The sequence below is a fragment of the Oncorhynchus mykiss genome, chromosome 10 (genome assembly GCF_057628025.1).
Source record: "Oncorhynchus mykiss isolate SJ-2025 chromosome 10, ASM5762802v1, whole genome shotgun sequence".
NCBI lineage: Eukaryota > Metazoa > Chordata > Actinopteri > Salmoniformes > Salmonidae > Oncorhynchus > Oncorhynchus mykiss.
The window spans coordinates 14,054,779-14,078,535 of record NC_143031.1 but is presented as its reverse complement, the minus strand read 5'-3'; the positions used below and the strand labels follow the sequence as shown (position 1 = coordinate 14,078,535).

The following is a 23,757-nucleotide window of genomic DNA, read 5'->3' as shown; positions in this document are numbered from 1 at the left end:
GTATTTTGGTTACAGGGTCTGTGAAAATGCAGGAATCAGGCCTCCTGAGTTGTGCAGTGGTTTAGGGTGGCAGGTAGCCTAGTGGTTAGAGTTTTGGACTAGTAACTGAAAGGTTGCAAGATCAAATCCCTGAGCTGAGGAGGTAAAAATATGTGGTTCTGCTCCTGAACAAGGCAGTTCCTAGGCTGTCATTGAAAATAAGAATTTGTTCTAAACTGACTTGCCTAGTTAAATAAAATGTCCAGGCTCTGTTGCAGCTGGCTGTGATGGAGTGGCTCACAATTGGCCCAGTGTTGTCTGGGGGAGGGTTTGGCTGTCCCATTGTGCACTAGTTGTGCATTAGTGACTCCTGTGGTGGGCTGGGTGCAGTGGTATGGTATCATGGTATCACAGTGTTTTCTTCCGGCACATTGGTGCGGCTGGCTTCCGGGCTAAGTGGGCATTGTGTCAAGAAGCAGTGTGGTTTGTGTTTTGGAGGATGCACGGCTCTCGACCTTTGCCTCTCCCTAGTCCGTACGGGAGTTGCTGTGCCACCAGAGACTCTGGGTTCGCGCCCAGGCTCTGTTGTAACCGGCCGCGACCGGGAGGTCTGTGGAGCGACGCACAATTGGCCTAGCGTCGTCCGGGTTAGGGAGGGTTTGGCCGGTAGGAAATGTCTCATCGCGCACCAGCGACTCCTGTGGCGGGCCGGGCACAGTGCGTGCTATCCAAGGGTGCACGGTGTTTCCTCCGACACATTGGTGCGGCTGGCTTCCGGGTTGGATGGCGCTGTGTTAAGAAGCAGTGTGGCTTGGTTGGGTTGTGTATCTCCCGAGCCCGTACGGGAGTTGTAGCGATGAGACAAGATAGTAGCTACTAAACAATTGGATACCACGAAATTGGGGAGAAAAAGGGGTAAAAAAGATGCAGGCATGATACATTAGTGGGACCTTTGTCTGTGTATGAAAAGGGTATTACTGTATCCGTGCATGGATGCTTCTAGAATGGCCTAATAAAACGTTTATTTGAACCCTGTGCTCTGATGACCTCTGTCTTGGCATCAGCTGCATCTCTACAGGGGTCACACAAACTTTAATGACACCAACCCTCTCATTAACTCCCAATGAGCGCCAAAATGCTTGCGGATGCTTCCAATAAACCATGACCTAAACCCCTGTGAGTGATGGGAGGGAGGACCGGATAGACACTCTGCTATACTAGACTTGGCTAACAGGGTCTGGTTAACACACCCCACCGCAATACTGGATGCTGAGCTCAGCCTTCTCGCTGCTTTGTTCTTCCCACAAACCATACAGCTGAGTGCAACTGATGCCAGCTCTCTCTCTCTCTCTCTGTCTCTTTCTCTCTCTCTCTCTCTCCCCCTCAATCTCTCACTCTCTCTCATCAACAGCAGCCATCTTGGATGCATGATCCAAACAGATTGTGTAGCAGCTGGTGGACAAAAAGCAAATTACTTAACAAACACCACAGTAGGTCACCCGCTGGATTGGGCCGTTTATAATGTCCACTGACATCTCAGATAGAGCGGAGAGGAAAAGGAGGGGGCATGATATCAACTTGATCAGATTTGGTATCCTATTATTACTGTATGATAACAGAGGAAAGGAGCAATAATCAGGTCAATTTTACAGCACAGGAGGTTGGTGGCAGCTTAAAATGGGAGAGAGGGCTCTCGTTAATGACTGGAGCGGAATAGGTGGAACCGTATCAAATACATTAAACACTTGGTTTGCAGGTGTTTGATGCCATTACATTTGCTCTGTTGTGTGTTTTACAGGTAGGTCAAACAGTAGTTTTCTTTACATACATACAGTATGTATACATACATACAGTATGTATGCTAATTTAGCTTCCATTACGTGTACACAAATCTTGTTAGATGAGGCGTGTTCAATTCAGTGAATTTGACATTACAGAAACATCAAATACCTGATTCACTGAACCAAACTGAAAATGAGGAGTAAGTATATTGCTGTAAATTAGAGCAATTAGCAGACAGCAGGATTAAGAACAGTATATTCTGCTGTAAATTACAGCAGTTAGCAGACAGCGGGGTTAAGAACAGTATATTCTGCTGTAAATTACAGAAATTAGCAGACAGCGGGATTAAGAACAGTATATTCTGCTGTAAATTACAGCAGTTAGCAGACAGCGGGGTTAAGTACAATATATTGCTGTAAATGACAGAAATTAGAAGACAGTGGGATTAAATACAGTAAACTTTCTAAATCTCATAAAACGCATTAACAATCTGTGGTTAAAAATGAATAAGCCTAAAATATATCTGGTGAGACCTAAAGCAGCAAACAAATGACATGAATACTCTTCAATTCAGATTTATGTTTTTGTACTCTCCAGTGTGACAGTGCGGTGGATATTAATTATCTGAAAGCTCTAAGGAAGCACAGTAAGCAGACAATTAATCTCAAACAAGTCCTTTCAAACTGCCAGACACAAAATGGACTCTCAAACGCTCAACAGCATTGTCATTGACAAGCCGCGGTACAGGAACGGGTGTACTGGAACACTACATATTAAAAATGACACAGGCTAAAAACCAACGGTGTAACGTGCGTTGTTTGAAGGAGACCAAGGCGCCGCATAATTTGTGGTCATCATATTTATTTAAATGAGAACCAGCAACAAAATAACAAAGTGAAACCAAAACGAACAAACCGTTCCATAGGCTACAAGAGCTGTACAAAAACAAGATCCCACAACATAGGTGGGAAAAAGGCTACCTATGTATGATTCCCAATCAGAGACAACGATAGACAGCTGCCTCTGATTGGGAACCACACTCGGCCAAACACAAAGAGACCCCGCTCCACCTCTGGCTCCCCCTACTTTGGTGGCGCCCCTGGTGCAGGGACTCTCGTCGCCGACCCCAGACTGGGGATCCTCTCCGCAGGCCCCGGGCTGGGGACCCTCGCCGCAGGCCCCAGACTGGGGACCCTCGTCGCAGGCCCCGGACTGGGGATCCTTGTCGCAGGCCCCGGACTGGGGACCGTCGCTGGAGGCTCCGGACTGGAGGTCGTCCCTGGAGGCTCCGGACAGCGGATCCATGCTGGAGGCTTCGTGCCATGGATCCTCACTGCAGGCTACGGGCCATGGGTCATCACTGGAGGCTCCGTGCCATGGATCATCACTGGAGGCTTCATGCCTTGGATCATCACTGGAGGCTCCGGGCCATGGATCATCACTGGAGGCTCCGTGCCATGGATCATCACTGGAGGTTTCGTGCCTTGGATCATCACTGGAGGCTTCGTGCCATGGATCATCACTGGAGGCTTTGTGCCATGGATCATCACTGGAGCCTTAGTACCATGGATCATCACTGGAGGCTTTGTGCCATGGATCATCACTGGAGGCTTAGTACCATGGATCATCACTGGAGGCTTCGGGCCATGGATCATCACTGGAGGCTTCCTACGTGGAGCCGGAACAGGTCTCACCGGACTGAGGAAACGTACTGGAAGCCTGGTGGCTGGAGCTGCCACAGGGCTTACCAGGCTGGGGAGACATACTGGAGGCCTGGTACGTGGAATCGGAACAGGTCTCACCGTACTGGGGAGATGCACTGGAAGCCTGGTGCGTGGAGCAGGCACCGGATACACTGGGCCGTGGAGGCGCAATGGAGGTCTCAAGCGTAGAGCCAGCACAACCCTTCCTGGCTGGATGGTTGCTTTCTCCCGACAAATGTGTGGCGCTAGCACAGGATGCACTGGGCTGTGCAGACGCACCAGAGACACAGTGCGCAGAGCCGGTGCAGGATATCCTAGGCCGAATAGACCCCCTGTATAGTTGCCGCTCCTCTAATTCCTTGTATCCTCGCCGTTCCACTCTAGCTGCTTCTATCTCCTCCCTTGGACGGTGATACTCTCCAGCCTGCACCCAGGAACCCTTGCCTTCCAGTAACTCCTCCCATATCCACTCCTCCAGAAAACGCTGCTTGGTCTTTTTGTAGTGGGATCTACTGTAACATGCGTTGTTTGAAGGAGACCAAGGCACCGCATAATTTGTGGTCATCATATTTATTTAAATGAGACCCAGCAACAAAATAACAAAGTGAAACCAAAACAAACAAACCGTTCCATAGGCTACAAGAGCTGTACAAAAACAAGAGGCTACCTATGTATGATTCCCAATCAACGATAGATAGCTGCCTCTGATTGGGAACCACACTCGGCCAAACACAAAGAAATACAAAACATAGAATGCCCACCCCACATCACAACCTGACCTCACCCTATGGCTCCACAGAGTTATGACTAAGACAATAGCCATGAGCAGGTGTGTGTGTGTGTGTGTGTGTGTGTGTGGGGAGGCATCTATTGCTCTTCAGCATCTTCCACTCCCCTTTAAGTCCCCCCAACAATCCACACAGTAGTAGCTGACAAACCAGAGTTAGAGAGGAAATGGACTAACAGTTGTCATAGTCGAGTCAGCCAGCCTCACGCTACATCTTACCCAGTCTGAAGTGAAGTTCCCACCCACACAACAGCAGGACAGAACAGCAGGGTGTGTTAGACATGTCAGGTCCTGAATTTGAGACAGGCAATTACACAATAAACTTAACAGGAAGGCGAGGCAGGATCACAGTCTTTCATTCAGAGTGACAGCTCTTCCTCTACTGTTTGTGAGGAGAGCAGGACAGTGTCCGCACACAGGAGTCATGTTACCTCCCAGGCCCAGATGTAACAGAGACAGCTAGTTTGGAACGCAGTTTGGGTCTTTGCGTGTTTAAAAAAGATAATTTTAATTTGTACGTGCAAGCCAAGTGCCACCACTACTATCAGTAGCACTGTCAAAGCTGTACAATAATGCATTGGTAATAAGGCATTATTTGTTGGACAGCAACTTCTGGTGTAGCTAGCTGGCTTTAGCTTGGTACCTAGCTGGCACCAATACAACCAGCCTGAAAACAATGACCAGTAGAAACTGCAGTCATTTTCATTATTCTTAGCAATGATTTAAGAATCCTTGTGAGTAAGTATTAGCTAGGTGGTCACTTGTTGTTCGCCTATTGAAATTGAACTTCAGTTCATGAAAATACAGTGCCTTGCGAAAGTATTCGGCCCCCTTGAACTTTGCGACCTTTTGCCACATTTCAGGCTTCAAACATAAAGATATAAAATTGTATTTTTTTGTGAAGAATCAACAACAAGTGGGACACAATCATGAAGTGGAATGACATTTATTGGATATTTCAAACTTTTTTAACAAATCAAAAACTGAAAAATTGGGCGTGCAAAATTATTCAGCCCCCTTAAGTTAATACTTTGTAGCGCCACCTTTTGCTGCGATTACAGCTGTAAGTTGCTTGGGGTATGTCTCTATCAGTTTTGAACATCGAGAGACTGACATTTTTTCCCATTCCTCCTTTCAAAACAGCTCGAGCTCAGTGAGGTTGGATGGAGAGCATTTGTGAAAAGCAGTTTTCAGTTCTTTCCACAGATTCTCGATTGGATTCAGGTCTGGACTTTGACTTGGCCATTCTAACACCTGGATATGTTTATTTTTGAACCATTCCATTGTAGATTTTGCTTTATGTTTTGGATCATTGACTTGTTGGAAGACAAATCTCCGTCCCAGTCTCAGGTCTTTTGCAGACTCCATCAGGTTTTCTTCCAGAATGGTCCTGTATTTGGCTCCATCCATCTTCCCATCAATTTTAACCATCTTCCCTGTCCCTGCTGAAGAAAAGCAGGCCCAAACCATGATGCTGCCACCACCATGTTTGACAGTGGGGATGGTGTGTTCAGCTGTGTTGCTTTTACGCCAAACATAACGTTTTGCATTGTTGCCAAAAAGTTCAATTTTGGTTTCATCTGACCGGAGCACCTTCTTCCACATGTTTGGTGTGTCTCCCAGGTGGCTTGTGGCAAACTTTAAACGACACTTTTTATGGATATCTTTAAGAAATGGCTTTCTTCTTGCCACTCTTCCATAAAGGCCAGATTTGTGCAATATACGACTGATTGTTGTCCCATGGACAGAGTCTCCCACCTCTGCTGTAGATCTCTGCAGTTCATCCAGAGTGATCATGGGCCTCTTGGCTGCATCTCTGATCTCAGTCTTCTCCTTGTATGAGCTGAAAGTTTAGAGGGATGGCCAGATCTTGGTAGATTTGCAGTGGTCTGATACTCCTTCCATTTCAATATTATCGCTTGCACAGTGCTCCTTGGGATGTTTAAAGCTTGGGAAATATTTTTGTATGCAAATCCGGCTTTAAACTTCTTCACAACAGTATCTCGGACCTGCCTGGTGTGTTCCTTGTTCTTCATGATGCTCTCTGCGCTTTTAACGGACCTCTGAGACTATCACAGTGCAGGTGCATTTATACGGAGACTTGATTACACACAGGTGGATTGTATTTATCATCATTAGTCATTTAGGTCAACATTGGATCATTCAGAGATCCTCACTGAACTTCTGGAGAGAGTTTGCTGCACTGAAAGTAAAGGGGCTGAATAATTTTGCACGCCCAATTTTTCAGTTTTTGATTTGTTAAAAAAGTTTGAAATATCCAATAAATGTCGTTCCACTTCATGATTGTGTCCCACTTGTTGTTGATTCTTCCCAAAAAATTACAGTTTTATATCTTTATATTTGAAGCCTGAAATGTGGCAAAAGGTCGCAAAGTTCAAGGGGGCCGAATACTTTCGCAAGGCACTGTAAATATCTAGCCAGCTACTTAACCCTGTTGCCCAAAGCTAACGCTATAAGCAGCCAGCTAGCTTCATGAGACTCGACCGGGTTATGTCTTGTGAAGCTAGCCACAATAAGGATTAGTGATGGGTTGTTTCGAACGAGTCGGCTCTAAGAGCCGGCTCTTGTAGGTGAACGTTGGGAGCCAGCTCGCATATCAGAAGTGCCGAATCTATTTATACAAATATTTTTTAAATTAAGATATGAATAGTCAAAATATATAAATGAATAGAATGAACGAATTCAAAGAATGAAAAAATAAATAAAATAATATAGGCCTAAATGCTCTAGCGCACATGCATTCATTCTGACTGTCTGCTCAGACTAACAGCCTCACCTGTTGTTCCTGTCAATCAGACACGCAGTGTCAACCAATGAACCAAAGATGCGTGAGGGAGGGCCGAGCCAACTCACTCACAGTCACACACTTAGCAGCCGAGGAGAGAGAGGAAGGACAGCTGTGAAAACAACAGCTGGAAAATGAGTTGGAAGCATAGTAGCATTTGGATGCATTTTAATAATGTAGACAATGTTAGAGCACAGTGTAGAATTTGCCAAAACAAAATCAAATTTAAAGCCGGTTCTAGGCACAACCTTCACAGGCATATGTGAACTGTGAACCCAACTGTGAAGCTAGCTGTAGCGGAGCTTCGAGAAACTAGCGGGCGTGCTAGTGTTAGTGGTGGAGCCAGCACCTCCACACGTGGAGATGTATCCACTCAGTCAAGTAGGTCTACTCCGCGACCCATGGCAACGCAGTCTTCTATGGACCAGTTTATGCCAAAGTCTATGTCTGTAGCAAAACAAGGTCAAATTGATATTGAATTGGCTAAAATGATTGCCACCGATTTCCAGCCATTTTCGATCATGGATGACAGCGGTTTTAGAAATTATAGCAATAGTCTAAATCCAACGTACACAATGCCAAGCAGGAAAACCCTTTTAAAATCACTTATTCCACAACTGTACGAGAGCACACAGGCTTCAGTGCGGGAAAGTGTCCAAAAAGCTACTGCAGTTTGCCTTACCACTGACTGCTGGACATCAAGGGTAACCACTTCTTACAAGTCGGTTACATGTCACTTCATTGAAGATTTTTTGATGTCTAGCTGTCTTCTGGACTGCTTAAAGTTCAGCGACAGACATACCTCAGAGAACTTGGCAGAGGAACTGTTGAGAGTGGCCAGAGAATGGCAAGTAGATGGAAAAGTGGTCTGTTGTGTTAGCGACAATGCAGCTAACATAACCAAAGCCATGAAAATGTGGACCCATCATCCATGTTTTGCCCACACAATCAACCTTATTGTAAGAGATGCTCTGAAGGTGATGAAGCCCACTGTGGACTAAGTGAAAGCAGCTGTGGAATACTTCCAAAAACTAAAGTCTACACAACGCCAGATGTGGATGCCTGAGCTGAGGCCTAAACAAGACTGCACTACAAGGTGGAATTCAACATTTTATATGTTTAAGCGGTTTCTTGAGTCAAAGGATGCCATCATCTCTACCCTGGCCATTGTCAATGCCTTCAGTGATGCCAGAGCGATTGATGAGGTTTTTAAATATATTGTGATTAAGGTAGAGTATGATTTCATTTAATAATTTAATTAGAATTGTTTTAACACCAATCATAGTCAAACTATCACAAACTGTTTGACTTGGAAAAATACAAAACATGTTTTTTTAAAAGAGTTGTTCGGTAGCCGAAAGAGCCGGCTCTTTTTGGTGAGCTGAGCCGAATGAGCCGGTTCACTGAAAAGAGACAGAATGCCCATCACTAATAAGGATTAGGCACAATAGTGGATTTTGGGGTTTGACTTCAAATTTTAAGTACCTATTTGAAAGTGATGCAGAAGGTTACAATTGGTGGAATCATGCCATATTTAGATTAGATCATGTTAAACAAGGTTGGAATGTGAAGCAATGAAATTGGGTATCAGTCTACTCGGTGACACCCACAGAACACAGCTCTGAAGAGTTTATGCAAATATCAGCGTTGTAGCTCTTATCGCGGGACTGTGACTGTGTGAAATCCCATCCCCAGTCAGCCTATTGTGTGTATTGACATTCATTTTGCACTGTCTAGTTTTACCTAATGATTGGGGATCAATGAAATGGGGTATCAGTCTACCCAATACCCAAGATATTCTTTCTCAACGTTTTTCCTCTGGAATACTGTTCAATACACATAGGTTGACAATAAATCTGGCTCAATTCACAGTTGTTTCAGAGTCCCGTAATAAGAGCTACAATGCTAATGTAAATGTAAATAAGTATGCCCCCAATGCAATTCTAAAGTATACATCCCAGTGTGATTTCAACAGATTTTTGTCAAATTAACAAATTATTGTCTTTTATTGATTTCATAGAACAACATTCCAACCTCATTTAGCAGGATCTATTCAATTATGGCATAATTCTACTATTTGTATTAATTTGCATCGCTGTCAATGACATACTTTTATTTTGAAGGTTAACCGCAAAGTCCACTATTGTGGCTAATCCTTATTGTCACTAGCTTCACATAGATGGGTCCGACCACCATTAATCAAATAAGAAATGTTTTATAAATTAGGGTTATTTTAGATGATGACACCTAGCTATATAGTTAGCTAGCTATATATAGCTAACTATACCTCCTGGAACAGATTATGTCGTTTTGCTATGTTTTTGGGGAAGAACATTGTCTGCATCCATGAGCTTAGCTAGCTTTTTTTTATGCCGGCGCGGGATGGAACGATAGGGCCCTGATCGACCACTATTGCTGCAGTCTGCGCAAGGACGTCCGTCGGGAGTTGGCCTGCAGGGACACCAACCTCACGTTTGACCAGCTGGTGGACCTGTCCATTCTGGTGGATAACCTGCTGGTCACCCACGGACATCCAGATCGGGTTCTATCGGTTCCATCCCGCAGCACCACCGCTCCGGTACCCATGGAGCTGGGAGGTGCTGTGAGTAGGGAGACTGGAGGAGGTTCCAGCTCTTGCACCATCTGTGGCCGCAGAGGTCACACTGCCGGTCGGTGCCGGGTTGGTTCCTCTGGGGATCGAGGCAGCAGGCAGGGCACTCTGGTGTCATCCCAGGTGAGCCGGCACCCTTCTCACCCAGAGCACTCTGTTGCACAAATGTTTTTGTATGTTTCTTTCCCTGAGTTTTCCCCGCATTCCCAGCATAAGGTGCTCGTCGATTCAGGCGTGGCTGGGAATTTTATAGACAGATTGTTCGCCCATAGTTTAGGGATCCCCATTGTTCCCGTGGCTGTGCCCTTCCCCGTTCACGCCTTAGACAGTCGACCATTAGGGTCAGGGTTGATTAGGGAGAACACCGCTCCTCTGGGTATGGTGACGCAGGGGGTTCACAAGGAGAGAATTAGTCTCTTCCTCATTGACTCTCCTGCATTTACCGTGGTGCTAAGACTACCCTGGTTAGCCCCACTGTTTCTTGGCATGGGAGGGCTCTCACGGGGTGGTCGCAAGAGTGCTCGGGAGGTGTTTAGGGGTTTCCGTTGGTGCTACTACGGTGGAAAGTCCAGACCAGGTCTCTACCGTGCGCATTCCCCCTGAATATGCCGATTTGGCTCTCGCCTACTCAATTATCACCCCATCGACGGGGCAATTGTGCGATAAATCTCCTGGTAGACGCTGCACTTCCCAGGAGTCACGTGTATCCCCTCTCACAGGCGGAGACAATGCATGGGGCGCGCTTCTTCACCAAACTAGATCTCAGGAGCGCTGACAGCCTGGTGCGTATCCGGAGACGAGTGGAAGACGGCTTTCAGTATGACCTCAGGGCATTATGAGTACCTCGTCATGTCGTACAGGTTGATGAATGCTCCATCAGTCTTCCAAGCCTTTGTAGACGAGATTTTCAGGGACCTGCACGGGCAGGGTGTAGTGATGTATATTGACGACATTCTGATATACTCCGCTACACGCGCCGAGCATGTGTCCCTGGTGCGCAGGGGGTGGAGATGGAGAGTGACCGCATTTCAGCAGTCTGTAATTGGCTGACTCCCACCACGGTAAAAGAAGTGCAGCGGTTCCTAGGGTTTGCCAATTACTACCGGAGGTTTATCTGGGGTTTTGGTTAGGTAGCAGCTCCCATTACCTCACTGCTGAAGGGGGGCCCGGTATATTTGCAGTGGTCGGCTGAGGCGGACAGGGCTTTTAGTCACTTGTGCCTTCTTCTCTAAGAAGCTCAACCCGGTGGAGCGAAACTATGACGTGGGGGACCGGGAGCTGTTGGCTGTCGTCAAGGCTCTGAAGGCATGGAGACATTGGCTTGAGGGGGCTAAACACCCTTTTCTCATCTGGACTGACCACCGCAATCACTTGGCACTCGGCGTCACCGGTCTTCTAGCCATCATCGATCCAGTTTTCAATTCCCATATGTTTTGTCTTGTTTTTCCTCACACCTGGTTTCAATTCCCTCAATCATTTGTTGTGTATTTAACCCTCTGTTCGACCATGTCTTTGTGTGGGATTGTTTATTGTAAGTGCTTGTGCACGTGTTGATTGGTGTGCGACGGGTTTTTGTACCCAAATATCTTGTTATTTTTATGCCGTTCGTTTTTGCTATTTAACTGCTCTGGCTATTACCAAGTTCTGCTCTCCTGCGTCTGACTACCTTCCCACCGGTTACGCACCCCTTACATACATAATAGTGTTATTATATGTGTATCTTTTTTGACACGCAAAGACCCGGTAGAGAGAAAGTAGTGACTTTCCACTGGAAGCCTGTATAGCAGTGCATGAACATATGGCTTTATGGTACAGTAGCTGTAGTTTTGCACATTGTGTGAGATCATACCTCTGAGGGGAAGTGAGCAAAAGCCTGGTCTACACCACTGGATGAAATACTGCCAGACTTCAACAGCTGCCCCCTTTTAAATCCTTAAGAGTCTAAAAACGCACCCGTGCAGCAATCAAAGTAACATAATAAAGAAATCCCTATCAAAATCCATCAGTTTAAATTAGAGATATTTGGGTTTTTGCATGGGCTGTCTCAATCCACCGCATCCACCTATGTTTTTGCCTACAAACTAACTGACCATTCTATGTTTTCCTCTACGACCATCAAAAGTGTCACAGGACTCGTCTGAAGGTAACTGGTACTGGTTTAAAAATTAATGAAAGCATGGAGGTAGTTTTGTACCAACAAAAAAAAGGGTGTTAAATATGTGTCCAAAAAACTAAAATATTTCCAGAGCTTTCTTATCTCCCAGATGTAGGACAGACACTTCAAAACCTTATTTCTTTTGATTTATTTTTTGTCCACTGTGAGCAACTATAGCCTTTCACTCAGCTTGTCTACTGTTTGTTGGTTCCTTTCTGCCCTGTATTTGAGTATGGGTGGTAGAACTCCTCAACAATTACATCCAAAATGGCACTCTATTCCCTATGTAGTGCACTACTTTTGAACAGGACCCATAGGGGTCTGGTTAAAAGTAGCACACTATATACAGAATAGGGTGCCATTTAAGACACCCAAAGGTATCTTTGACTGATGGAGGGGAATGCAGCTGTGATCCACAGGGAACCACAGTTAACAAGGTTTGTTTTTCTCCCAGATGTATTTTTAAAACCCTCTGTGAAATCCCTGGCCTACTGTCAGACGCAAAGCATTTGCAAGGGTTTGAAAGAAGAAGAGTTTGAAAAAAGAGCCATCTGTCTGTTTATCCTAGTGTCCCTCTCTATCCTCAGAGGGCAGGCTCCAGCCGAGGAGCAACAGAACACTAGCTCTCCCTAGGAAGAGGCATTCCTCCTCCCCATACCCAAGCCTTTGGTCTAGCCGTCCTCAAGAATTCCAAACAGCACTTGTGAGAAAGGCATACAGGGTCTGCCAAATGGTACACACCTACAGGAAATGACTGGTGTCTGGCTTTTATTTCCCAATCCATTGTTTGGGAGGCCGTATGGCCTGTACCTGCCTTACCAACCAACTGTGTGTCAGAGGAATTAACTGTGCTGACATGATGTTACAGTAGTTACCTAATTCCTACTAGGCACACCGTGTCATTTAACGTGGACATGTGGGTAATATTTGGTTGAAATGTTGATCAATGAGATTTCAACCTTTATTCACCCACTCAAAAAGACAGCCAGAGGTGTGTTGAATTCCCAATGTGTTATCACTATGCTTTCAACCATTTAAAAGAACAACAAAGTTAAAATAGGAATAAAATGTCAAATATTTTGTAATGCATTATCACTGTGCTTAATATAATAATCAAATGCCCTGGATTGCAGATGAGATTACATTAAAAGTTAATAGTTCAAGCGATCAATGCTGTTCAAGATTCTGTGCAGATTATTATAGCAATTGCGAAGATCTCCACAGACCTGTGACTTTTGCATGCTATCTTGAAAATGCAGGCTTTCTATGAGTACATAAGACATTTATAGTTACACTAGGCTAACCTCAAAATGTGGCCATGGATGTGTTACTCATTTCAAGGTTGAATAAATACTGTTACATTAGTTTGTAAAATAGCCTTAACTTTAGGCTACTTACTGTATTACAAAAGTATTATTGAATTGAGTCTAATTGACAACACAATCAAATATCAAATATTTGAGAGATATGTATATTTTGTGCCACTGACTTAGTCTGGCTTTAATTCCAGTTGGTCTACAAATTAATAATTTATATATTGTATTCATGTCTCCTCAGCCAAAAATCCAAGTTAAAAATAGGACTAAATCTAATTTAAACAAACTTTAAATGCACTTTAAATAAAGTTTGATTTGATTTAGTCCTATTATTAAACTTAGATTGGGGTTTGGATTGAGATGTGAATACAATATATTAATGATTACTGTAAATTGAAGATTACATTTGAAATCAGCCAAAGCTTCAAACTCCAGGACTGTATGTATTGTCTATTTTTTGGTCAACACTGGGTTTAATTGAAACAGTAGCTGTTGATGACTTGGCAAACCAAAGTTTGACTACCTGTAGTCTAGTGGTTAGAGTGTTGGGCCGGTAACCAAATGGTTGCTAGGTCAAATCCAAGAACTGACAAGGTAAAATACTGTCATTTTGCCCCTGAACAAGGCAGTTAACCCACTGTTCCTAGGCTGTCGTTGTAAATAAGAATTTGTTCTTAACTGACTTGCCTAGTTAAAACATAAAAAAAAAATGCTATGTAGTCCTAAATAATCTCATTGATGTGATATAGTATGGTCACATTTCCTTTGTTCTGCTAAACCTGCCCTTTGCATTGACTTCACTATCAACAGTAAATATTATTAAGAGATCGCTTAAGAGATAAATCTCACGATAGCACATTAGTGTAGTAGTCAGTGACAGATATCAAAGCTAAGTAGGGCTGGGCATTGTTAGAACCCTGCATGGGAAACCAAATTCATAGCTGTAGATAGAACTCTCCAGTAGGAGGTGCTGCCCAGCCTATAGTTTTTTTCTTCTGATAGTGGATATAATGTTAGAGATCTGATGTTATTTCAAAGGTACAAATTCAACATATTTTATACAAGATTTGTCAATGTTGAAAATTCGTTACAATGATGACATAATCCTGTGGTTGAAATTTTACCCTCAAAACTAATGTTTTGACTTTTTTCAAAGCCACTGTATTTTCCACCTAGATTCCACGTCGCAATACTTTGACAAATTACATTGATTCAACCAGTTTGTGCACAGTGGGTTGTGTTCTGTAGGCTACCACAAGAAGGTACATATCTAAATAGAGAAAAGTGGATGACAGAGAAACAAAGCAGAGACACTGATTGGTGTTTATTGTGGTTTTGGCAATCGATCCCCATCATTCAGACATCTATCCCCCACATGTTGTCCACTATGAGCAACTAGCCTTTCACTGATGCTCTCCAGACCCTAAGGGTTTGTTTGCTTGCTGGCGCTCAGCTTGTCTACTGTTTGCTGGTTCCTTTCTGCCCTGTTTTGGGGTATGGAAGGTAGAACTACTCAGAGACTTTGTCCCAAATGGCACTCTATTCCTTATGTAGTGCACTACTTTTGAACAGGACCCATGTGGGTCTGGTTAAAAGTAGCACACTATATACATAATAGGGTGGCATTTAGGCCCCCTAAAGGTATCTTTGACTGATGGAGGGGAATTTAGCTGTGATCCACAGGGAAACACAGTTTGTTTTTCTCCCAGATATATTTTGAAAACCATCTGTGAAATCCCTGGCCTGCTGTCAGACAGAAAGCATTTGCAAAGTTTGAAAGAAGTTTGAAAAAGAAAAGAAAAAAAAAGAAAAAATAGCCATCTGTCTGTTTATCCTAGTGTCTCTCTCTATCCTCCAATAACAGAGGTCAGGCTTCAGCCGAGGAGCAACGGTCAACACTAGCTATCCCCAGGAAGAGGCATTCATCCTACCTATTCCCAAGCATTTGGTATAGCTCTCCCCAGGAAGAGGAATTCCTACTACCTATGCCCAAGTCTTTGTTCTAGCTCTCCCAGGAAGGACCTAATAGGGTCTGGTCGAAAGTAGCACACTGTGTAGGGAATAGTGTGCCATTTGGGACAGACTAAATGTACACTACACAACCAAAAGTATCTGGATACCCATTCAAATTAGTGGATTTGACTATTTCAGCCACACCCGTTGCTGACAGGTGTATAGAATCGAGCCCACAGCCATGCAATCTCCATAGACAAACATTTGTAGTAGAATGGCCCGTAGCGACGAGCTCAGGGACTTTCAATGTTTTACCGTCATAGGATTCCAACTTTTCCGGTGGCATTCAGTTTTACCTAAAAGTCACATGTGCAACCAGGGGAAAAATAATCCTAGACCACCTTTACTCCACACACAGAGGTGCATTCAAAGCTCTCCCCCGCTCTCCATTTGGCAAATATGACCACAATTCTATCCTCCTGATTCCTGCTTACCAGCAAAAACTAAAGCAGGAAGTACCAGTGACTCGCTCAATATGGAAGTTGTCAGATGACGTGGATGCTACACTACAGGACTATTTTGCTAGCACAGACTGGAATATGTTACGGGAATCATCCAATAGCATTGAGGAATACACCACCTCAGTCATCGGCTTCATCAATAAGTGCATCGACGATGTCATCCCCACAGTGACCGTACGTACATATCCCAACCAGAAGCCATGGATTACAGGCAACATCCGCGTCGAGCTAAAGGCTAGAGCTGCCGCTTTCAAGGAGCAGGAGATTAATTCAGTTGCTTATAAGAAATCCCGCTATGCCCTCAGACGAACCATCAAACAAGCAAAGCATCAATACAGGATTATGGACAACAAAGGGAAATCCAGATACAAGCTGCCCAGTGACGCAAGCCCACCAGACGAGGTAAATGCCTTTTATGCTCGCTTCGAGGCAAGCAACACTGAAGCATGCACGAGAGCACCAGCTGTTCTGGATGACAGTTTGATAACGCTCTCGGTAGCCAATGTGAACAAAACCTTTAAACAGGTCAACATTCACAAAGCCGCAGGGCCAGACGGATTACCAGGACATGTACTCAAAGCATGCGTGGACCAATTGCAAGTGTCTTCACTGTCATTTTCAACCTCTCCCTGATCGAGTCTGTAATACCTACATGTTTCAAGCAGACCACCATAGAACCTGTGCCCAAGGAAGCAAAGGTAACCTGCCTAAATGATTACAGCTCCGTGGCACTCACGTCGGTAGCCATGAAGTGCTTAGAAAGGCTGGTCATGGCTCACATCCACAGGATACTCCCGACACCCTAGACCCACTCCAATTTGCATACCGCCCCAACAGATCCACAGATTACGCAATCTCAATCACACTCCACACTGACCTTTCTCACCTGGACAAAAGGAAAACCTTTGTGAGAATGCTGTTCATCGACTACAGCTCAGCATTCAACACCATAGTGCCCATGAAGCTCATCACTAAGATAAGGACTCTGGGACTAAACACCTCCCTCTGCAATGGGATCCTGGACATTCCTACGGGCCATCCCCAGGTGGTAAGAGTAGGTAACAACACGTCTGCCACACTGATCCTTAACACTGTGGCCCCTCAAGGGTGTGTACTTAGTCCCCTCCTGTATTCCCTGTTCACCCATGACTGTGTGACCAAACACGACTCCAACACCATCATTAAGTTTGCTGATTACACAACAGTGTGTCAACGGTGAGACGGCCTATAGGGAGGAGGTCAGAAAACTGGCAGTGTGGTGCCAGGGCAACAACCTCTCCCTCAATGTGAGCAAGACAAAGGAGCTGATCGTGGACTGCAGGAAAAGGCGGGCCGAACAGGCCCCCATTAACATCGACGGGCTGTAGTGGAACTAGTCGAGAGTTTCAAGTTCCTTGGTGTCCACATCATGGTCCAAACATACCAAGACAGTCGTGAAGAGGGCACGACAAAACCCTTTCCCCTTCAGGAGACTGAAAAAATTTGGCATGGGCCCCCAGATCCTCCAAAAGCTTCTACAGCTGCACCATCAAGAGCATCCTGACCAGTTGCATCACCGCCTGGTATGGCAACTGCTCGGCATCTGACCGTTAGGCGCTACAGAGTGTAGCGCGAACAGCCCAGTACATCACTGGGGCCAAGCTTCCTGCCATCCAGGACCTATATAATAGGCGGTGTCAGAGGAAAACCCATGAAATTGTCAGACTCCAGTCACCCAAGCTGTAGACTGTTTTCTCTGCTACCGCACGGCAAGCAGTACCAGAGCGCCAAGTCTAGGTCCAAAAGGCTCCTCAACAGCTTCAACCCCCAAGCCATTAGACTGCTGAATAATTAATCAAAATTGCCACTGGACAATTTACAGTTACACCCTCTCCCCCCTTCGCCCCAACCTACAAGTACAGATTACCTCAACTAGCCTGAACCCCTGCACACTGACTCGGTACCGGTGCCCCCTGTATATAGCCTCGTTATTGTTATTCTTATTCTTATTGTGATACTTTTTATTATTACTTTTTATTTCAGCCTACTTGGTAAATATTTTCTTCTTCTTGAACTGCACTGTTGGTTAAGGGCTTGTAAGTAAGCATTTCACGGTTAAGTCTACACTTGTTGTATTCGGCGCATATGGCAAATAAAGTTTGATTTGATTTGATTCCAACAAGTCAGTTCATCAAATTTCACCCCTGCTAGAGATGTCCCGGACAATTGTAAGTGCCGTTATTGTGAAATGGAAACGTCTAGGAGCAACAACGGCTCAGCTGTGAAGTGGTAGGCAAAACAAGCTAACAGAACGGGACCACAAGTGCTGAAGCGTGTAGCGTATATAAATTGTCTGTCCTCGCTTGCAACACTCACTACCGATTTCCAAACGGCCTTTGGAAGCAATGTCAGCACAAGAACTGTTCGTAGGGCTCTTCATGAAATGGGTTTTGATGGCCAAGCATCCGCTCACAAGCCTAAGATCACCATGCGCAATGCCAAGCATCTGTTGGAGTGGTGTAAAGCTCGCCGCCATTGGAGTCTGGAGCAATGGAAACACGTTCTCTGGAGTGATGAAACATGCTTCACCATCTGGCAGTCCGATGGATGAATCTTGGTTTGCCAGATGCCAAGAGAACGCAACCTGCCCCAATGTCTAGTAACAACTGTGAAGTTTGGTGGAGGAGGAATAATGGTCTGGGGCGTTCGGGCTAAGCCCCTTAGTTCCAGTGATGGGAAATCTTAATGCTACAGCATCCAATGACATTCTAGACGATTCTGTGCTTCCAACTTTGTGGAAACAGTTTGGGGAAGGCCTTTCCTTTTTCAGTATGACAATATCCCTGTGCACAAAGTGAGGTCCACACAGAAATGGTTTGTTGAGAAAGGTGTGGAAGAACTTGACTGGTCTGCACAGAGCCCTGACCTCAACTCCATCGATGAATTGGAACTTCGACTGCGAGCCAAGCCTAATGGCTCAACATCAATGCCCTACCTCACTAATGCTCTTGTGGCTGAATGGAAGCAAGTCCCCGCAGCAATGTTCTAGCATCTAGTGGCAAGCCTTCCCAGAAGAATGGAGGCTGTTATAGCAGCAAAGGGGGGGCCAACTCCATATTAATGCCCATCTCATTTTGGAATGAGATGGTCAACGAGCATGTGTCGACATACCTTTGAGTGATGGAAGGGAATCTAGCTCTGACCCTTATTTACGGCCCCAGACTTAAGGAATGGAAAGTATTTTGTGGCTTTAGGGGGAGTTTGCAAGAGAATGCCTTACCTTCTTTGCATAATTACTTCCAGACTATCTGCTGTTTCCTTCTCGTTAAGCTGCATACCTCTGTCAAGAAACATCAGTGAGTTGATCCTCGGTGAGAGACATCCTTAACAACCTTTTATGGCCAACTTCAGAGATTCAAACAGATGAGCTTCAACAATCAGTCCACTGTACCGTCCTCATCTAACCCTTTGGTGAAATGCAATACTTCACTATCTGTGGAAATCTCCACTACTGCCATGCAAAGGAAATGTAATTATGGGTGCACACATGTTTTCCATTATATTCTGCTTATTTCTTCAGGTACTTTACACACTTTACCAACATAACATGACATAACATGTCTTGGTGTGTTTCATATTAGATAGCCAATGAAACAAAAGTCAAATACTCAGAAATGTTTATTTTTCTTTGATGTGTGGTGTGCAGGTTTGGGTATCGCACAATTGGCCTGTCAATTAATGTATTACAATTGCATATTTGTTTTGAGTTGCAGGCCTCAAGGATTTTGTGCTGAGTGGTGGAATCTTTCACTCAGGAAGGAACTACGTTGGCTTTTTATAACAGACCGTGGTTAGAGATTCATGGTTTCTGGTCTTATGTGGTCAAATAGGATTTAGAGTGAAATGCAGAGAAGACCTGGGGGTCTGGATTCCCTCTCTAAGCTGCTCTTTGAAACACTGCCCATGCCTCCTCTACTCTATATATTTATATTACACCCTGAGTGTTGCTAGTCAAGCACCCTTTCCAAATGAGAATAGCCATATACACTATATATACAAAAGTATGTGGACCCCTTCAAATTAGTGGATTCAGCTATTTCAGCCACACCCATTGCTGACAGGTGTATAAAATCAAGCACACAGCCATGCAGTCTACATGGAAAAACAGTATAATTGCAGTAGAATGGCCTTACTGAAGAGCTCAGTAACTTTCAACGTGGCACTGTCATTGGATGCCATCTTTTCAACAAGTTAGTCAAATTTCTGCCTTGCTAGAGCTGCACCGGTCAAGTGTAAGTGTTGTTATTGTGAAGTGTAAACATCAAGGAGCAATAACAACTCAGCTGCGAAGTGTTAGACCACACAAACTCACAGAACTGGACCGCTGAATGCTGAAGCGTGTGGTGCATAAAAATCGCTTGTCCTTGGTTACAACACTCACCACCTAGTTCCAAACTGCCCCTGGAAGACGCATCAGCACAAGAACTGTTCGTCAGGAGCTTCATGAAATTGGTTTCCATGGCCGAGCAGCTGCAAACAAGCCGAAGATCACCATGCGCAATGCCAAGCGTCGGCTGGAGTGGTGTAAAGCTTGACGCCAATGAACTCTGGAGCAGCGGAAACGAGTTCTCTGGAGTGATGGATCACGCTTCACCATCTGGCAGTCCGATGGACGAATCTGGGTTTGGCGGAACTCTACCTGCCCGAATGCATACTGCCAACTGTGAAGTTTGGTGGAGAAGGAATAATGGTCTGAGGCTGGTTTTCACAGTTCGTGCTCAGCCCCTTAGTTCCACTGATGGAAAATCTTAACGCTACAGCATATTATGACATTCTAGATGATTCTGTGTGCTTCCAAATTTATGACAACAGTTTGGTGAAGGCTCTTTCCTGTTTCAGCATGACAATGCTCCCATACAAAAAGTGAGGTCCATACAGAAATGGTTTGTTGAGATCAGTGTGGAAGAATTTGACTGGCCTGCACAGTGCCCCGACCTCAACCCCATCGAACACCTTTGGGATGAATTGGAACCATCTCACTAATGCTCTTGTCCCAGTAGCAATGTTCCAACATCTAGTGGAAAGCCTTCCCATTAGAGTGGAGGCTGTTACAGCAGCAAAAGGGGGACCAACTCCATATTAATGTCCATGATTTTGGAATGAGATGTTCGACAAGCAGGTGTTCACATACCTTTGGTCATATAGTGTACCATAGATGTAATTTGATGATAAAAGAGCCTGTCCCAAACCTAGAGACGCGTAAAACTGTATTTTGTGGGCTCTGGGCTTAACATTGTAATAGGAAATTCTTTGACCTGATTTCAGATCTCAAAGAGGAGAGTTGTGGCATTAGCCACATGCTATCCGGATTGAAAAGCAGTTCTGCAGCAGTGTCTGTCAATCTGTCTTTCTCATTCACTGTTTTTATTGCTGTGGGAATTTCTGGGAATGCCAGAAGGGTGATTTCCAGTCCTTGTGTGGTAGATATGTAGGATCATAATTTGAGCCAGTTTGCTTCAGCAGGAAAATAATCCTGCAGTAACAGGAAATGTAAATTATTATGTGTGAACATTTTTGTAGAGGTTGACACATTTTTTGTCGGGGCAAATGAAGTCTGAATTTTCCAAGTGGAAATGACAAACTTTAGAAGCCTTTTTAAAACTAAAATACACTACAATTTTGCATTTCCTGCCGTGCAGGAAAATTCTCAGCAACATAATAGTGTTCAATCGAAGATCCTACATCTGTACTGACGTATCGTGGATGTTTATCCCTCCAGAGATGGAGTCTCTTTAGGTTAAGTTATATTTCATCCTCATATTCTTCTTATTATTGGGTTCCTTGCCTATGTTCTGTGCCACTATAAACCAGATAGGACCTACAGAACACTTTCATTAGAGGCCTTTGAATCAGGGGCTTGGTGCTGAGAGCTACTCCCTACTGAGAGGTCCCTCTCTGACCTGGGTCAGTACTCAGTGGTTATTTAAGGAAAAGCCTCTCCCTTGTTTTCACCTGTATTTTACCACTGTAATGGGTGGCAACCTGCTTGTCCATCTGGCTTGGCTATTTATTCTTTCAGGAAAGAACTGAGTCAATATTAGTGAAGCCATAACTTAGTGATATGTTAAACAGTAAAGGATGCTTGAGTGACAGGGTCGTGAAGCCATAACTTAGTGATATGTTAAACAGTAAAGGATGCTTGAGTGACAGGGTCGTGAAGCCATAACTTAAAAATAATAATAATAATTAATTAAACATTTATTTAACCAGGTTAAACCCATTGAGGTTAAAAAACTATTTTGCGAGGGCGACCTTGCAAGAAGGCGAAACAGGGAAATAGCAGCGTGTCCATAAAATATTACAGAAGAATACAAAATACACAAAAGACAAAGTGATATGTTAAACAGTACGTGGTGTTTGAGTGCCATTACTGACACACACACTAATAGATTTGCATGGGTGCGTACTCAAGCGACACACACACACACACACACACACACACACACACACACACACAAACAGTGCGTAAGTACTCCAGATATAGGATCGGGATCAGAAAAGCCTGCTCACTAAATAAACGCAATCACACAAATCATACTTAATTTCTCTGCCAGAGTGATGTCACCAACTGATTGAAATGATCTACCAGCTTAACGTCAACAAAAAGACTATTAGCTCTATTGTTGGAGAGTGAGCTGTAATGACAGACACGGCTTGTAACCTGATCCCTCTCGTTGAAAGATTGCCCTTGAGTCATTCCTTGGCTGGGGGGCTGGACACACTAATTCACCCAGCCTAAATCTCCTGTTCCCTGCCTTTTGTTTCTCTGTCATGTTCTGTGTTCTGGAAGCCAGGCAGAACGATCAGCTCTGGAGAAAAGGTTCTGGAGTAGTAGAGGTATACCTTCAAGTACAGTTCCTTCAGATGACTGATAAAAGTTTATTAGAGTTAACTTAAGTAAATAGGTGGAAGGAATGACGTTTTTTCGAGCAATTCTGTCACTATATGCACAATACTCAGCTACCTGATACCCGAGTAGACAAAGCCACCAACATATTCAGTACATAGTCATCAGAGTGTCAGATGATGGAACATACTATATACATTCTACAATCTATAAATATTATACATCTTCCTACAGTAACATATATTTTTAAAAGTTAACTTTAGACAGCTATGCAAGTCAGTTAAAGAACAAATTCTTATTTACAATGACAGCCTACCCTGGCCAAACCCAGGGCCAATTGTGCAACACCCTATGTGATACAGCATAGAATTAAACCAGGGACTGTAGTGACACCTCTTTCACTGAGATGCAGTGCCATAGACCACTGCACCATTTAACAGATGCTTTCATCCAAAGCAACTTAGTTACAGTGGGGCAAAAAAGTATTTAGTCAGCCACCAATTGTGCAAGTTCTCCCACTTAAAAAGATGAAAGAGGCCTGTAATTTTCATCATAGGTACACTTCAACTATGACAGACAAAATTAGAAAAAACAATCCAGAAAATCACATTGTAGGATTTTTAATGAAGTTATTTGCAAATTATGGTGGAAAATAAGTATTTGGTCACCTACAAACAAGCAAGATTTCTGGCTCTCACAGACCTGTAACTTCTTCTTTAAGAGGCATCCTCTGTCCTCCACTCGTTACCTGTATTAATGGCACCTGTTTGAACTTGTTATCAGTATAAAAGACACCTGTCCACAACCTCAAACAGTCACACTCCAAACTCCACTATGGCCAAGACCAAAGAGCTGTCAAAGGACACCAGAAACAAAATTGTAGACCTGCACCAGGCTGGGAAGACTGAATCTGCAATAGGTAAGCAGCTTGGTTTGAAGAAATCAACTGTGGGAGCAATTATTAGGAAATGGAAGACATACAAGACCACTGATAATCTCCCTCGATCTGGGGCTCCACGCAAAATCTCACCCCGTGGGGTCAAAATGATCACAAGAACGGTGAGCAAAAATCCCAGAACCACACGGGGGGACCTAGTGAATGACCTGCAGAGAGCTGGGACCAAAGTAACAAAGCCTACCATCAGTAACACACTACGCCGCCAGGGACTCAAATCCTGCAGTGCCAGACGTGTCCCCCTGCTTAAGCCAGTACATGTCCAGGCTCGTCTGAAGTTTGCTAGAGAGCATTTGGATGATC

General features: G+C 44.4%; 1 pseudogene; it reads right to left on the bottom strand.

The window, feature by feature from the left end:
* Positions 1 to 2,687: 2,687 nt before the first annotated feature.
* Positions 2,688 to 4,437, bottom strand: LOC149979938 (uncharacterized; annotated as a pseudogene).
* Between the last annotated feature and the right edge of the window lie 19,320 nt (positions 4,438 to 23,757).